The sequence below is a fragment of the Ailuropoda melanoleuca genome, chromosome 2 (genome assembly GCF_002007445.2).
Source record: "Ailuropoda melanoleuca isolate Jingjing chromosome 2, ASM200744v2, whole genome shotgun sequence".
Classification (NCBI taxonomy): domain Eukaryota; kingdom Metazoa; phylum Chordata; class Mammalia; order Carnivora; family Ursidae; genus Ailuropoda; species Ailuropoda melanoleuca.
The window spans coordinates 16,815,364-16,830,949 of record NC_048219.1 but is presented as its reverse complement, the minus strand read 5'-3'; the positions used below and the strand labels follow the sequence as shown (position 1 = coordinate 16,830,949).

Sequence of the window (15,586 nt, the reverse complement as noted above, 5' to 3'; positions counted from 1 at the left end):
CAGATTCGTTCGTAATTTTGTCAGGGTGCTGCAAAAGGATATTGCCAGATTCCTTTCCAACGCATTCCTACCAGCCATGTAGGAGAATGTTCTTATCTGCTCGCACCTATCTCAGAGGCCACACTGAGCACCATGTGGAGTACTGTCTCCCCTTCCCCATTACTTTTGAGCCCATAACCCTCCATATTCCACTCACAATGGAAATGGCATCCCCTGTCTTACTTGTTTTGTTGGTGGTGTTCATATTGTGTCTCCCGCATTAGATCATAAACTCCATCGCAACAGAGACCTGACTTACTCACTGTATTCCCAGTGTTCAGAACAGTCTCACATATAGTAAGAACTTAATACATTTGTTTCTAAATTGAACTTGATAAACTAATGAAAATTAAATGAGCAAATTAGTACATTTATTTAGAAAAAGATCATTCCAAATCTCTCCTTCCTCTCCTTCCCATGGCTTTGAAATTTCTGACGTGGCCTCCTGAGGGTATCACATCTTGGCACAAAGTAGGGAGGCTGCAAGTCAGGCTCCTCCAGAACTCCTGTTGAATGGCTACTGTTCCCAGTCCATTGCCTGGCTGTTTACAAAGCCCATCCATGGCCCCGTGAGGAAAGCTGGACCGTGCCCTTACTCCCCATTCATGGAGGAGATGAGGCCGGGGGTAAGTTCGGACCTGGTTGGTGCAGGGTCTGGCCTGACCACTGCCACAGCTCCCAGTGTAGCCCTAAGCTGCTTCTTGGGTTAAAGTAGGCTTGGCCTGGGGACACCTGGGTGGCTCAGTCGGTTAAGCGTCTGCCTTCAGCTCAGGTCATGATCTCAGGGTCCTGGGGTCGAGTCCCGCATCTGGCTCCTTGCTCAGCAGGGAGACTGCTTCTCTCTCTGCCTGCCACTCCCCCTGCTTGTGCTGCCTCTCTATTTCTGTCTCCCTCTGACAAATTAAATAAAATATTTTTTTAAAAAAAGTAGGCTTGGGCTGCACTTGGTTAACAAGGGGGAGATAGAGGTGCCAGAAAATGCTTTCCCAGAGCATCAACTTTTAGAAAATCTTTCTCCTAACTCAGAGCAACAGCCACTGAAAAGGGGGCAAATCTTTAGGTTACTTCTCATCCTTCCAGCTGACTGTCAGATGAAGGAGCTTTCCTTACCCAGTTCCACATTGCAGGAAATACCACTAATTTCTGATGAAAAGCATCACTTTCCTAAAAATGTCCCACCTTCTAGAGCTTGCCTGGAATAGCCAGGGTGGGCAGTTGCTTGTGCTGAGCTACTGGGTGGTTCATCGGTTTCACAAACCTACAGGGTGGAAGCTTGGAACTGGGCTCAGTTCAGGTGCACAGGGGTCTCCTGACCCCGCACCCCACGTCAGCAAGGGAGGGAGGCCGCAGAACGTGGTCCTCCCGTGGAGCTGGCGGGTTCGTGGGTTGTTCCTCAGCCCCTCAGATCCGACAGGAAATCAGCGGCNGGACCCCAGATCCGACAGGAAATCAGCGGCAGGGCTGCGGCCTGAGATTGCCTGTCGTCCCACAACCCACTGGTCAGCCCCACAGCCTTGGGAGCAGATCCGTGTTCACAGATCCGGTTGGATGCTCCGAGAAGAGTCGGGTGAAGGGCGTGACTGAGCCACCCTCCTTCACTCTCTGGGCCAAACCCTGTCACAGCCAGGGGCCTAGACCCACGGCATCCTGCACGTCCGGGATTCTTACAAGGCCCCGGAACAGAGGTGGTCCGTGCAGTCCCTGAGTCCACAGAAATTGCCACCAAAGCTGTGTGTGTGTGTGTGTCTGTAGGGAGGAGGGGACGTGTGTGTCAGTGTTCATGGCACGCATCCCCGGTGCGGGTCCAGAGCCCTGCCTTCCACGCTCTCCGCGTGTGTCAGGACATGGCTGCCACCCGGCGTCACAGCCTCTGCGGCTCCTGGCTCCCGTCCGCACCTGCGCTGCGTGTCCTGCACCTTGTTGGAGGGTGGACATCCTATTCCTTCTCCTCCGCGGTCTGGGGAGGAAAAGCCCATCTCCTGTCAACATGTGTGTCCACCAGCCCCGCCCAGCCGTTGGCCTGTCTCTCGCTGGACACGGTCCCCACCGCGAGGACAGGAAGCGCTCCCCACATCCGCCTCCGCCACCAGCCTGGTGACTTGTGGTCACTGAGCCCAGTAGCCAGAGAGAGAGTTTTTAAAAAGACTCACAGACATGTCATTAAAATCTCAGTATTGGGTTTTGGGGAAGGTGCGGGGCGGCTCCCACCCCTGCTTTCCGGAAACACAGATTTGCGGTGTTTGAAAGTGACAAGAGGCTAAAGTGACCGGTACTAAATATACTGTCCTGGGCATTTCCGGGCAGAGGGGGAGATGTGGGATTGACTCGCCACCCCAGCCTCCTGCCCAGACAGACCAGCCCCGCCACCGGCCCGCCTGGGCTCCCCCNCCACTGGCCCGCCTGGGCTCCCCCCTCCAGCCTGTGGATCACCTTCCCCTCCCTGCGTATCTTCTACCCCCCCAAAACCACATCGTGCCCCTGCTGCCCAGGACCCTGAGCCCCACTGGCCAGAGTCACAGCCCGGGCTCCTAGACCAGAATTCCAGCCCTCCAGAGTCAGACCACAGGCAGACTCACGGCCGGCCAGTCCCCCACAGCGCTGACCTGTGGACGCCCCGCACTGCACACCTGTGCCTCCGAGGTCCCCTCTGCCTAGAATGGCTTCCCTGCCACCTTCTCCACCCGACAGACTCAGTCCCATCCTTCAAGGCCAGTTCAGGTGGCACCTCCCCTGGGAAGCCGGCTCAGATCCCACCCCATCGTGGGACCGTCCAGCTTCTCTGGGACCTGACCAGGTGTCATCAGGAGCTGTCACTGCTACCTTGCACCTTCTTGTTCCTTTCCAGGTCTCCCTCTGACCCTCCTTCCTCCTTCACCTTGTCCCCAAACAGGACCAGCCATCTTTCACCCTTTGCTGTGTTTATGGCTGTTGTTCCCCTGCCTGTGCTGTCTGTTCCTCAGCCCTAGGCCTTGGTTCAGGCTGGCCCCTTCCTCTGCAGTGCTCTCCCTTGACATGGTGGCACAACCACACTCACCCCTGCAGGCCCAGCCCCAGTGTCAGCTGCAAACCCTCCCTCTCCCCCAGAGTCCCCTGCATGTACATCGGCAGACTCTGGACAGCCCCCGCCTCAGAACTGGCCGCCCCTGTGGCCCTTTTCTGCCTTGGGTCTGATGTCAGTCTTCCCAGAGGAGGGACCTGCCCTCTGTCTCATGCTTGGGTCCCAGAGCCAGCAGGGGGTGGGCGGGGCAGGCTGGGTTTAGGGCTTGGGGGCCAGAAGTGGACGCTGCTCTTGCTGGCACCACGGCGTGCTGGGCCCTGTGCTGGACACCTCAGCACAAGCCCCGTCGCGCCCTCTCAGCGCCCAGGAGGCAGAGCCTGGGAGCAAGCCCCTTTGCAGAGGAGGGAGCCGTCCCCACCCAGGCTGCCTGGGCCCCCAGCTCCCCCCGGCTCTGCCCAGAGCACAAGTGACCGGGGCCCGGCTCTGTCTTGCAGTGGAGCGTGACCGCACCCTGGGCCACCAGGAGCCCCACTGGAAGGAGTTCCGCTTCGACCTGACCCAGATCCCAGAGGGCGAGGCAGTCACAGCCGCCGAGTTCCGGATTTACAAGCTGGCCAGCGCCCACCTGCTCAACAGGACCCTGCACATCAGCATGTTCCAGGTGGTCAGGGAGCAGTCCAACAGGTGCCTACACCGCACCCGCCTCCCGAGGAAGCCTGGCCGGGGAGGGGACACTTGCCAGAGGACAGAAGGGGAGCTCCCTGGGGAGCACACCCTCAGAGGCAGAAGGATACTTGGCCGAGGCCTCGTGTCACTGTGGGGAGAGGCCCAGCATCGGTCCTGCTGCAAGTCCCTGCCCTGCTATGGGACCTTGGGCGGGTCACTGAGCTCCCGAGCCTCAGTTTCCACATCCGTACTGGGCCCAGTAACACCTTCATACAGTAGATACAGAGAGAGAAGGCACGCGGGGCGCCATCCTGAGCCAGGCAGGGTAGGTGCCCCCGAGTGGTCCCCTAGGCGGGCACTGGAAACACAAAGGCAGCGGTGCCGGCCCTCGGTTAATTGTTTTTTCATGTCCACAGGGAGTCTGACTTGTTCTTTTTGGATCTTCAGACGCTCCGAGCTGGGGACGAGGGCTGGCTGGTGCTAGACGTGACAGCAGCCAGTGACCGCTGGTTGTTGAGCCGGAACAAGGACCTGGGGCTCCGCCTCTTTGTGGAAACGGAAGATGGTAAGGCTCAGGGTTGGGCAGCTGCTGGCACAGAGCCGGCTGCAGCCACCTCATTTGGCCCTGGAGGCCTGGCCTCTCTCAGCCCAGTGGCTGGGGTGATAATCCCCTACCCACTTTGGGGGTTCAGCAGGGCACAGAGGGTGAAGTTCCCACAGCAGGAGGTCCCCTACCATGACAGTCTCCCTCCTCTCCTTTTGCAGAACCAACATTTCAGTCGCTNTGTCGCTAAGAGGGAGTCCTTTCCCAAGAGCAGCTGTGTACATGGGGCGTTTCCGCACTGGACAGGGCCGAGGGAAGGTGGTTATACCCTCAGACTCAGATCAGAGAGGCCCGGGTTTGAATCCCAGCTCTGCAGTGCTCTAACCCAGTGACCTTGGCAGGGTACTTACCTTCCAAGCCTCAGTGTCCTCCTCTGTCAAATGAGGATTCACACCTTCATTCTTGTCCTAGGTAGCTGGGGGTGAGGCTCTGGTGTCGCAGGCAGTGGAGCGGGGAGGGAGAGGCCGAAGGTGGGCACAGGATGGGCGGATCTGAGCTACAGCAGCGGCCCTGTGGCTGGGGCTGGGCGGGCCAGGCCAGGTGGGAGAGGAGACTGAGAGCTGCAGGGCACATTCTGAGCATGGGTGAACCTGGGCCCGGTGTCGGAGTGTTGAGGGCAGCTCCCTGTACTACGCGGCAGTGGAGGACGACAGGATCTGAGTCAGGTTTTTAGAGACGAGCCCTCTNAGCAGTGGAGGATCTGAGTCAGGTTTTTAGAGACGAGCCCTCTGAGACAGCCCCTCGAGGAGGGCATCACTCACCCTCAGTGTGACTATGCTTAGTGACTTAGGCTTCTCGAAAGTGCAGTGGGGATGGGGTGGGGACGTGAGTTCACAGAGGAGAAAGCTGCCTGCCCTACCGCAGCAGGTGATCAGGTCTCACAGGAACGTCCTGTACATTGTATCCCCTCGATGTGATGGATGGGAAGGGCCCTTCATCTCGTGGTCTTCCCCCCAAAACCCTGAACCCCATCAACCGTGAGAGAAACGTCAGACAAACCCAAATGGAAGGACATGCTACAGACCGCCCGACAAGTACTTCTCAACACTGTCCAGGTCGTCAAAGACAAAGTCTGATAGTGCAGCAGCCCAGAGGAGCCTAAGCAGCTGCGACAACGGAATGCCACGTGGGGTCTGGGATGGGGCCCTGGAGGAGAAAAAGGACGGTGAGATCCGAATACATCGTGTTTAGCTTGTCATCAGACGCCAGCGTTGGTTCATTAGTTGTGACAAGTGCACGGCGCTAACTTCNTAACTTCAATGTTAACATTTCTCAGGGAAACGGGCCCTGGGTGTCCGGGAACTCTCTGTACTGTCCTTGCGGTTTTTCTGTAACCGTCAACTATTGTAAAATAAAACCTCAGCATATGGATCCAACATAGGCCCACCCTGACATCAGCGGGGACAGTAGTCTGGGGGGACAAGAGCAAAGTCAGGCCCAGGAGCACAAGCCTGCAGGGGGAGCAGAGAGGTGCTTGCTGGTAGCAGCGGAAATGGAGAAAAGTGGATAGAGGAGGAATCGTGGAAAACATGGATTGAGCCGGTGGCCATTTTTAATAGAATCTTTTTGTTTCCTGCCTGAGTAAAAGTCGAGGAGAGGCCGGCTTGAGGGAGCAAACCAAGAGGCCGCAGTGTTATTGAGAGTCCTGGTTGACGTCCAGGTGGAATGTCAGTTGGGACAGGTGGGTGCTGGAGTCACAGATGTGGAAGCACTGACTTCTAAGTGGACTGAGAACCATGGGACCGGAGCAGGTCACCCAGGAAGGGGGTGTCGATGGAGAAGGAAGGGGACGGCCCAGAACCCTGGGGCCTCCCAGATGGAGAGGGCTGCCCAGAAGGGACTATGCAAGGATCTCCTGCCCGCTGGGGTTTTGGACTGGAGACAGGCGGCCTTCCCGCCAAGCTGAGCGCCCAGGGTCGGTCTTCCCCTCAGAGATGCCGCCGTGGGGCCTCTGTGGGCATCACTCCTTCCCCATCGGCCCCCAGGGTTGGGTCGCCTGGGCCGGGAGGTGCGGCGCTTCCAGAGCCCCTCAGAGCGTGGAGGGGCCGGGGCGTGGGGGGCCACCTCGTCCCTGTGTCCCCGCCCCTCATGCCCTCCCTGCTGTGAGTGGGCGGCTGCAGGGGGGCGGGAGCCCGGAGGGGGAGTGCACTCAGGCGACCCTCTGGCAGCTCATGGTGGCCCTAGGGCGCTGTGTCCCCACTAGCCACTCAGAGCCCGTGCTGGCCAAGGCCGAGGGCTGTGTGCATGGCCTGGCCACCAGCGCCCGTGCCTGTGCCAAATTCTACATGGGTCCCGTGGAGGCCGCGAAAGACATCTCCGACAGGGCCAAGATCATGGTCGGCGGCTTTGGGCTCTGCGGAATTCCAGAGACCCTGATAAAGGTGCTGCTCAAGGCGCACATCAAGGACTTGACTGTGGTCAGCAGCACCGTGGGGGTGGACGACTTCAGGCTGGGCCTTTTCCTGGAGACCAAGCAGATCCCCCGCACCATCGTCTCCTACATGGGGGAGAACGCGCTGTGCGAGCACCAGTACCTGTTGGGCGAGCTGGAGCTGCCGCCCCAGGGCGCCCCGTCGCTGCAGGGGGCACCGGGGTGCCCGTGTTCTACACGCCCACGGCCTAGGGGACCCTGGTGCAGGAGGGAGGTGTTCCATCAGGTACGCGCCCGGCGGCCACATGGCCATCGTGAGCCAGCCCCGAGAGGTGAGGGAGTTTCACGGACTGCTGTCTTCTGGAGCAGCCGGTCACGGCTGGTTTTGCTTTGGTGAAAGGCGGAAGGCCCACCGCACAGGAACGTCATTTTCAGAAGAAGCCCCAGGAATTTCAATGGGCCCTCGTACAAAGCCGCAGAATCCTCAGTGTTGGGCGTGGAAGAAACTGTGGACGTGGGGACGTTCGCCCCCGAAGACGTCCACATTCCTAACATTTGTGTGGACTGCGTAATCCAGGGGGAAAATATGAGAAAAGAATTGAGCGTCTAACGGTGCGGACGGAGGAAGGTGAAAAGCCAGGTCTGTGGGTGACCTCAAGGCCCACATCATCGCACGGCGGCTCTTGAATTCGAGGACGGCACGTGCGCCAGTTTGGGCACAGGAACGCCCCTGGCCAGCAGCTCCATCAGCCCGGATGGAGCTGTTCGTCGTCGCGGTGACGGTGGGCTCCTGGGCTCGCGTCCGTGTCCGTTAAAAGAGGAGGTGGATGGAGATCTCAGCCGCGCGCGTGAGCAGACGGCCAGCATTTTCNACCAGGCCCCTGAAGAGGAGGCCGCCGAAGAAAACCAACGAGCTGCCGCACGCGAACAGACTTCCAGGGATCTTTGGTGAGGTCCGGGGCGGGCCTGGGGCTGGGCCCAAGGACAGCTCGGGGGACAGAACCCTCCGGGCCCTCTGTAGGATCAAGCCTGTGGGCACCCCCAGCACTTTCCTGACACCCTCTTTTGCCTCCTGTGTCCTGAGGACCTGCCACTGCTCTCTCCGTCTCTGCCACCCAGAAGCGCCTTCTCAGCCCTCCCCTGGCTCACCAGGGCTTTTTCTAGAAGTCTCTGTCAGCACCAGGTGCCCCNGGGATTCCCAGCACGGTGACCTGGCTAACCGGATGGTCCCCGGAAAGCAGGTGAAAGGCATGGGGGGAGCCACGGACTTGGTGTCCAGCGTCAAGATGAGAGTGCCGGTCACTGTGTAGCACCGCACCAAGGACAAGGAACCCAAAATCCTGGAGAAATGCACCCTGCTCCAGCCTGGGAAGNCCCGAGGATCCGCAGTTGTTTATGTGAACGTCTTCCCACCAGACTGAGCCCCTCAGGATCGGGGTTGGGCCTGCCCTGCCCTCCTGCCCTCCTGCCCTCCTGCCCTCCGTGGGGAGTCAGCCCTTTGGCCTCTGTGGAGCCACTCCATCTGCGGAGTGGGTGTGTCAGGAGAGCTGGGGTGAGGTCAGGAGGTGTCTCTGCAGAAAAAGGGGAGCCACCTGACGGCTCAGGGTCCCCCGGGCTGTGTATTGGAGCATCGGGGGTCACAGGTTGGAAGTCAGGGGAGGCTGGGCTGAGTGCAGGGTTACTCTNCGCCGTGCGGACCGAATCATCCCCGAGAAGGCCGTGTTCGATGTGCACAAGAAGAAAGGCCTGATGCTGATCGAGCTCTGGGATGGCCTGACGGTGGACGACGTCAAAAAGAGCACGGGCAGGGGCGCCTGGGTGGCACAGCGGTTGGGCGTCTGCCTTCGGCTCAGGGCGTGATCCCGGCGTTACGGGATCGAGCCCCACATCAGGCTCTTCTGCTGTGAGCCTGCTTCTTCCTCTCCCACTCCCCCTGCTTGTGTTCTCTCTCTCGCTGGCTGTCTCTATCTCTGTCGAATAAATAAATGAAATCTTTATGTGAACGCCTCCCCACCAGACTGAGCCCCTCAGGATCGGGGTTGGGCCTGCCCTGCCCTCCTGCCCTCCTGCCCTCCTGCCCTCCGTGGGGAGTCAGCCCTTTGGCCTCTGTGGAGCCACTCCATCTGCGGAGTGGGTGTGTCAGGAGAGCTGGGGTGAGGTCAGGAGGTGTCTCTGCAGAAAAAGGGGAGCCACCTGACGGCTCAGGGTCCCCCGGGCTGTGTATTGGAGCATCGGGGGTCACAGGTTGGAAGTCAGGGGAGGCTGGGCTGAGTGCAGGGTTACTCTTGCTATCGGGAGCCACCTGGAGCCCTCGAAGATTCTCGATCGAGCTGGGTCTCGGCACCAGCAGAGCTGCAGGATGGGTTTTGTGACACCAAATGCACGAGTTTTACTTCATTCATTTGTTCAACAAATGTGCCCAGTGGGGTGTCCCCGCCCTGGAGCTCCCCGGAGCAGGACCCCCAGAAAAGACCCTCTCTGTCCCTGCAGATGACGTGCACGGCGCCGACGGCCGGCAGGTTTGCCGGCGGCATGAGCTCTACGTCAGCTTCCAGGACCTCGGCTGGCTGGTAATTTCTGAGTCTCCTCCCCCTCCTTAAACGACAGTCCCCACCTGGAGATCCTAAGGGTAGCTCCAGGAGGAGGCAGAGTTACAGGTGACTCTAATTTTCTCATGCATTAGCTTCTTCTGTGTTTTCTGAAGGGAGAACGTCTTACTTTTATTGTGAGAAGGTGCTTTGTGGTAAAAACCATGAAAACAGGGATAGTCTGAATCCTCAGCCCTAACGTGTCAGATCTGCAACAGGGAAACGGAGGCCGGGCCGGGCCGTGTGCGCACGTGTGCTGGGCCTGCAGCTCTAGGGGTCGTGGGCTGTGGGCGCAGGCGGGGAGGACGATGCCCGGTGCCGACTGCACGTGAGGGGGCAGAGCTGTGCCCGGCCCCGCCTGCTGAGGGTCTCCCGGTGGTGCCCGGCCTCTGGGGGGAACCTGCCTGGAGGGACCCTAGGGCTGGCGGACTGGCCTGGGGCTGGGGGAGGGTCAGGGGCAGCCTCGTGCCATCCTGTGCCGGGTGCTAGATTCAAGGGCTCAGGACGGGGCATCTGGATGGGACTCACCTTCTCCCGTTACCCCCCAGGACTGGGTCATCGCCCCCCAAGGCTACTCAGCCTATTACTGTGAGGGGGAGTGCTCGTTCCCGCTGGACTCGTGCATGAACGCCACCAACCACGCCATCCTGCAGTCCCTGGTCAGTACTGCGTCGGCCGCCCGGGCCGGACCCACGGGGAGGGGGGCTAGCACAGCCGGGTGGATGGAAGCCCCTGCTGGGGCGTCAGGGGGGCTCTCTCTGCCCAGAACCTTCCCTGCATGCACGAGCGGTGACGGCCACGCCTGTCCAGAAAGTGGTTACTGTATGGCCGTGCTGGATGTGTAGACCCCTATACGCCCGAACCTGCATACACCCGCCTTACCCTGCCTGCTGGCGCACACCCGTGTGCACTGCACACGCACGTGTAAGGCCTTCACGGACAGGTGTGGGTACCCAGATTTACAAGACATGCTTGCTCACGGGCAGACACACGGCACACACGTAACAGACGTGCGTCCCTCCTGGGGACCCGTGTGCTCTGAACACACACATCACCGTGTGTGCGGGCGTGCTCGGCTCCTGGGACGCAATGTACGTGGGGTGAGTGACACACGCCTGCGTTCAGCCGCCCGCCGCGTGTGTGTGCAGGGAGGGTCACAGGTGTGTCCTGCGGAGCTGCTGGGCTTCGGCCTCCCCTGCTGTTCACCTCCCTGCTGGTGCTTTTCCCTGGCTCCGCAGCCCTTGTGCTTCCCACAGCCGATCCGGCTTCCCGTGCTGTGGCTGGGGTGCCACCACAGGCTGCAGAATCACTGCTATGACGAGCATTGTTGTCACTGCTTGTTGCCAAGTGTTTTAAATATTTGTTGATTCTAGAGTTGAGATTTCTTTCTAGAACGTTTAGGTAGAATCTTCCTTCCTGGCTTCCCATCCCTACGTTAGTCTAGAAGCAGGTTAAGTGATGCCTCTGAGTGAGAAAGTAAACCTATCAACAGCAGTTTTGACCCTGTGGTGACACTGTCTGTCTCAGATCGAGTGGGATTGGCTGCTCCCTGGAGCCCCTGGACTGGCAGAAGCTCAGGAGCCATGAGATGCCTGTGCTTCCTCAGACCCGCAAAGGCGTGTCAGCTGCTGGTTGCACCTGCAGCTCCCGTCAGGACAGCTGGGTGGGCTCGGGCTGCAGGGCAGAGTGGGGGGGCCGGGAAGGTGACATTGGGGTTGGGAGGGGCTGGCTCACAGAGCCTTAGGGTCCCACCTAAGGTGCCAGGTGGGTGGATTGATTTCCAAGTAAACTGAGAAGCTGGTGCAGGGTTTTAACAACACAGGGTCAACGATCTGACTTACTCTGGAAGCGTCTGTGTGCAGTGCGCAGTTGGATGGGGTTGAGGGCAGGGCAGGGAGGGGGCTGCTGTGGTGACCGGACAAGGGGTCGGGGCAGCTCTTGGGAGTAGGTGCGGGGTGGAAGGAACCCAGGAGCCTGCAGGTGAGGTCGGGGATAGGGAGCCTTGTCTGGGGGCAGAGTCGTTGCCAGGGACGAGGTGGAAGTGGGAACAGCAGTTCTGCACCAGCTGCTCTGTAAGGTTGAGGTGCGGTTAGATGTCAAGCAGGGTCAGAGGCGCGGCCAGGCTGGAGCTCTGTGAGAGGGGCATGCGGCTGAGCTTCAACTCCTGAGAACAGATGAGCTTCTCTGGGGAGACTTCAGACCCCGGAGTGGTGGCTAGGACTGGCCTCCTCTGGGGAGGCCAGGGCAGTGATGAGGGTCTTGGGGTGTCCTGGGGGCCAAGAGAAGGAAGCATTTCCCTCTGGGCTCACCCTCCCAGCCCTTCTCCACACAGCAGCCAGGGGTCCCACTAAAGCACAACTGAGCACTTTGTTCTCAGCTGAGAAATTTTGCCTCACCTCCCATCATTCTCCGGAGGAAGGCTGAGCCCTTGGCCTGGAACACAGGGCCCCTCATGAGCCGCCCTGCCGACCTCGCCAGCATCCCCACATGCCCCTGTGCCCTTGTCTTCCTGCACAGGCTCCGTGCCAGGATGAGCTGAATGTCCCACCTTTCTGCCTTTGCACTTGCTGTCCTCTCCACCAGGAGGGCCTCCTCCCCCACCCTGGGCCCAGCCACCACCTGCTCACCTGCCCGCCTCACGTCTGTGGCCCTTCCCTGCTGGGGGCAGTCACCATCTCACGCTCGCAGTGCTGAGGGCCTGTTTGCTGTGCTACCCCCATGGGTCCTGTTTGTCTGCTGGAATGTTCCCTGTCTCCCCTTCCCTTCCCACTGAGTCTGAGAGCAGCGACCGTGTCTGGGACGTTTCTGTGCCCCATCCTGGCAGGGCTGGCACAAGGCACGTGTCCTAGATGCGTTTGTGTTGGAAACGGGAAAAGTACCAGTATACCCGTTTGGCAGAAGAGAAGGTGAGGCCCACAGATGTGTGATTTGTACCAAAGATGAAGCAAGTGACCCTCCACTTTGGTTTCCCAGGGGCTCAAAACCAAGCTGAATGCAAGGGCACGTTGGCCTCCACGGATCATTCTGTTTGGTGCCAGATGGGGTAAAAGGCCTTTCTTCTGTCACTCAGCTGACAAAGCTCTCTTCTGGGGAGAGTCTCAGGCCGCACCCCTGCGGTGCCCAGTTTCTCCCCAGCGCCCCAACTCAGGAAATGCCCTCCCTGGTTTCTAGCTACATGCAGCCCCACGGCTGGTGCAGGCGGGCAGTATCCCCCAGTTTTGTTCACATGGGCTGCGAACACCAAGCACTCCCCACCCAGCCCCCACACGTGGAGCCGGGGAAGCTGGGGGCAGCAGCACCCACGTCCCGCCTGGCTGGACTTCCCCACGGAGGCCTTGGCCTCCCCATGGGCCTCTGAGTGGCAGCCGGGCCCCAGCCAGCCAGCCAGTGTCCTTCCAGCAGGCTGGCTCAGAGCTGGGGCGACAGGGACAAGGTGGGCCCTGAGGGGTGGGGGGAGCCAGGCTGCCAGACAGGCTCCCCCACCCACCAGCTTTGTCTAGGTCCCACTCGGCAGCCTCCGAGAGGGCCGGCAGCCCTGGGCTGCAGTAGGCTTCCTCTCCTCTCCTGCCTCCCTCCACCTTGGCCGCCTCCAGGTGGGGGGCCTGGACCCGAACCCGGAGTCACGGAGTCACGGGTAGTGTAGCTGGCCTGCCGAGGCTCAGGAGAACTGTTTTTAGGAGGCTGAGAACAGGCCGCTCCCTCAAGCAGGGTCCTTGCTGGCAGTCAGGCTGTTAGGAGGGTCGCAGGTCTTGCACCCGGTCCCCATCCCTCCGCCCCACGCAGAGCACGGGACTCGGCACCACCTCGGCCTCCGTGCCCTTTGTCTCTGGGTCTCCATCTGCCCAGAGCAGGAGCTGCCTTAGAAGTCATTACCAGGGAAGTGCTTTGAGGAATAACCGCGTCGGACACCCCAGGGGTGGACCTAGGATTCTAGGCTTTGTCCGGTTCTGTGAACGTTCACTGGCCCGCATTCGGGAGGGGAGACAGACCGCAAACAGCTAACGGGGACAAGAGGTGATCAGAGACATCGCAGAAGCGCAGAGAGGAGCAGAGGGGACCCCGGAAGGCTCCTGGGCACACCATGTGCCGGGGCGTCCCGTCTGAGGGGGCCGCGTGTGCCCTGAGGGCAGTGGGGCAGGGCAGGGGTGCAGGGGGACGGGGTGGGGCACGTCTCCGCGTGAGCAGCTGCCTGGGCTGCAGGTGGAGGATGGAGCAGGGGAGGGTGAGCAGCTGGAGCCCGGGCCGGCGGCAGCTAGGGTCGGGGGTTCCGGGGGCAGGCCCCCGTGTTCACGCCTGTGCCTGCTCCCCGCTCTGGCCAGGTGCACCTGATGAAGCCAGATGCGGTCCCCAAGGCGTGCTGCGCCCCCACCAAGCTTGAGCGCCACCTCCGTGCTCTACTACGACAGCAGCAACAACGTCATCCTGCGCAAGCACCGCAACATGGTGGTCAGGGCCTGCGGCTGCCACTGAGGCCCCGCCCCCGCCGCCATGCTGCCCCCCGCCGGCTCAGGCCCTTGCCAGAGGCAGGAAACCCTCAAACCCAGCCTGACCTCAGACAGGTTGGCCCTCAGAGATCAACGTATCTGCTCCTCTCTCCTTCCTGCCAGGGCTGGATCTTCTCCAGGCCCCTTTGCCCGCTTCCCTGCCTGAGGTTCGTGACAGTTTTTTGCCCTCCAGGCCTGGTGGCCTGAGTCATCAAGCAGGTTCTCTCCCAGCCTCCGCCTCCAGAAGCAAGTGCTGACCAACATTTTAGGGGTTGGAACAAGAGTCCTGTCTGAGGACCTATCCATGTCCCTTGCTGGCCCAGGCTTGGTGTAATATGGGGTGAACTGAGAGGCACCTAGGGCCCAAAATGGCTACCTTGGGCTCTTTGCTATCCATTTCAGGGCGTGGGTATGTGTAGACAGGGTCTGGCCCACTTCCGGTTGCCTGCCCCTCCCAGGCATTTTCTGGGCACCTTTGTTAGAATGTGGACTTGCCCTCATTGTTGTGTCGTTGTGAATCTGAATTATCAACCTGCGGGTAGGCATGTGGGTCACCTCAAGAACGAGCTGAATGAACCACATGATGTAGGGCAAAGGCCAGTGGCATCTGTCTCCCCTCATCTTCCTGTCTTGATCTGCCCCTGCTGTCTGGGGAAGAGGTGCAGGGCATGGACATTTGGCCTTTGTAGAAACAAAAAACTTGGAGTGAAAATGGTTTGCCATCTTCTGCTGTGCTAAGGAGCAACCCACTTTACCCACAGCAGTGCCTCTGTGACCCTGGGCAGCCTGTGGCAGGGCTGAGGGCCTCCCAGCACCTGTTTATGTGCAGAAGTTGTCAGAAACAGGCTGTCACTGTAACCTGCGTCACCCTGTGTGCCCAGGAGTGCTGTCCTCTTTCTTAGGGCCTGTGAGCCAGAGAACAGGTCCCTGTCCAGGGGAGTGACAGGCAGTAATTAGGCTGGCCCTGGGTGGGGAGGTTCCCGGAAACCAGTGTTCCTTGGAGCAGCCGCCACGGGCAGCTGGAGTGTTTACTGGATTTCTGACTTGCTAAGCCTGTAATTTACCTGCTGGCACAGAGTCCAGCTGCCCGACCCCTGAAATACTGTCATTAAAAGCAGCCCGTGGGCCCACCCCACCCCACAGGCACAGCCCGGCTGCCATGGAACCTCCCGTGTACCCAAGGATGTGCCTCTCAGCAGTCACTCTGCACCCCAAGGAGGGGCCCCGGGACAGCAGGTGTGACAGCGGGTGTGGACGCTGGGGCCCTGCTGCAGGACAGCAGCCCCTCCACAGGGACCGGGAAGGGACTCTGGAACAAGCCCAGAGGAAGAGACCCTCCCCTGGTACACAGAGGGTGGGCCCAGACCGTCTCCAAGGTGGTGAGTTCCCCATCAGTGCAGGAATCCTTAACTCTGGCCTAGATGTTAGGAGACTGGACTTGTAGGTGGCTTTCCTCTCTGGGCCTCATTTTCCACCTGTACCTGAAGGCAATGGGCTTTTCGGGTCTCCAAAGGGCCTCCTGCCAGGAATCTGTCTCCAGCCCTTTCTCACACTGTGCCCAGATACAGCCTTGTGACCCCGAACTCAGGGCTCAGGTGGCAGTCACAGATCTGAGTTGTTAGTAATAGGGAACCTGTTTGCCATTCTAGTCCTTCCCTGACACTTGTCTTCCTAAACTCAAGGACTGTCTTTTACGCAAATATAAATTTGAAATTAGCCAATTATTTTAACAACTCTTTACTTCACCTGGTATCCTCAGTGCCCAGCCAACAGCCTGGCACAATTAGGGGTGCATCAGGAATGTCTGTCAATTCACTCAAAGGTTTGTAGACAGGG

At 59.9% G+C, this 15,586-nt stretch overlaps 1 pseudogene; it reads left to right on the top strand.

Moving 5' to 3' along the window:
- Nucleotides 1-6,314: 6,314 nt before the first annotated feature.
- Nucleotides 6,315-7,535, top strand: LOC117797483 (annotated as a pseudogene).
- The last annotated feature ends 8,051 nt before the right edge of the window (nucleotides 7,536-15,586 follow it).